This window comes from Eurytemora carolleeae, unplaced genomic scaffold, assembly GCF_000591075.1.
Source record: "Eurytemora carolleeae unplaced genomic scaffold, Eaff_2.0 scaffold221, whole genome shotgun sequence".
NCBI lineage: Eukaryota > Metazoa > Arthropoda > Copepoda > Calanoida > Temoridae > Eurytemora > Eurytemora carolleeae.
This window is the reverse complement of record NW_019396278.1, coordinates 434465-435511: the sequence shown is the minus strand read 5'-3', so window position 1 is coordinate 435511 and position 1047 is coordinate 434465.

Genomic DNA, 1047 nt, shown 5'->3' with positions numbered 1-1047 from the left:
CAATATCTCCCACATTATTGATCAGATAAATCTGTCAAGGGTACCTTTGTGAATCAGGCATTGCAATCTGTGCATTTAGGATCACTTGAAAATACGCGTACAGACCCTTTAAGTTTTGTTTGTCTATTTGGTTTACAAGAAAAAGGAATAAAAGGTTTTGTACAGTGTGGATTGTAAAGAGAAATAATTCTTACAGTAGTTTGCTTCCGTTGCATGACATTTACAATTTCGTTATTTAAAGAAAATGATTACAAAACTTCTTCAGCTGTTAATTGTGTTCACTGTTTGTAATCAAATTTACCCAGATAGTTTATTGCAGATTGATCTGAAAGATCCCTGGATACCCAAGTTGCAGTTAATTGTTTAAATGGATAATAAATGTAATTAGGCACGTCATGTCAGATGATCTAGGGTCAAACGCACCAGGGTCAAACGACCTATAGGGCCAAACGTCAATGGGTCAAACAACATAGGGTAAAACGACAAACGGTCACAATAATACATTTTCAGTCCCCTGGGTATACATATATAAAAAGTTATATTCTCTGTTATCTTTTTGTTTCTATATGTTCGATCATAACTCAGGAACCCTTATGAAAAGAGTACACCACCAGGTTGCAAAGGTATTGGTATTGAGACACCCTGTACATAAAGTAGTATAGTCCCTATTTACTTTCTTGTGTCCGATCATAACTCTGGAACCTCTAGACCGACTGGTCTCCAGTCTTGATTTAGGAACTCGGTAGAACAATAAAAATGTTTTTAGTTAAGTTAATTAATTCCAAGTTGAGAGATTTGAATTCTATGGAAAAGTTAACTTTCCCAAATCTGTGTCCCCAAGCAACGTTTTCCTCACAAAAGATTGAACGTTAAGAGAACATTTATTCCGCTGTATTCTGGTTATCACCGTATATATATATAAATATATATATATATATATATTTATATATTTATTCAGCTGTATTCTAGTTATCACCGTATATATATATATATACATTTATTCCGCTGTATTCTGGTTATCACCGTATATATATATAAATATATATA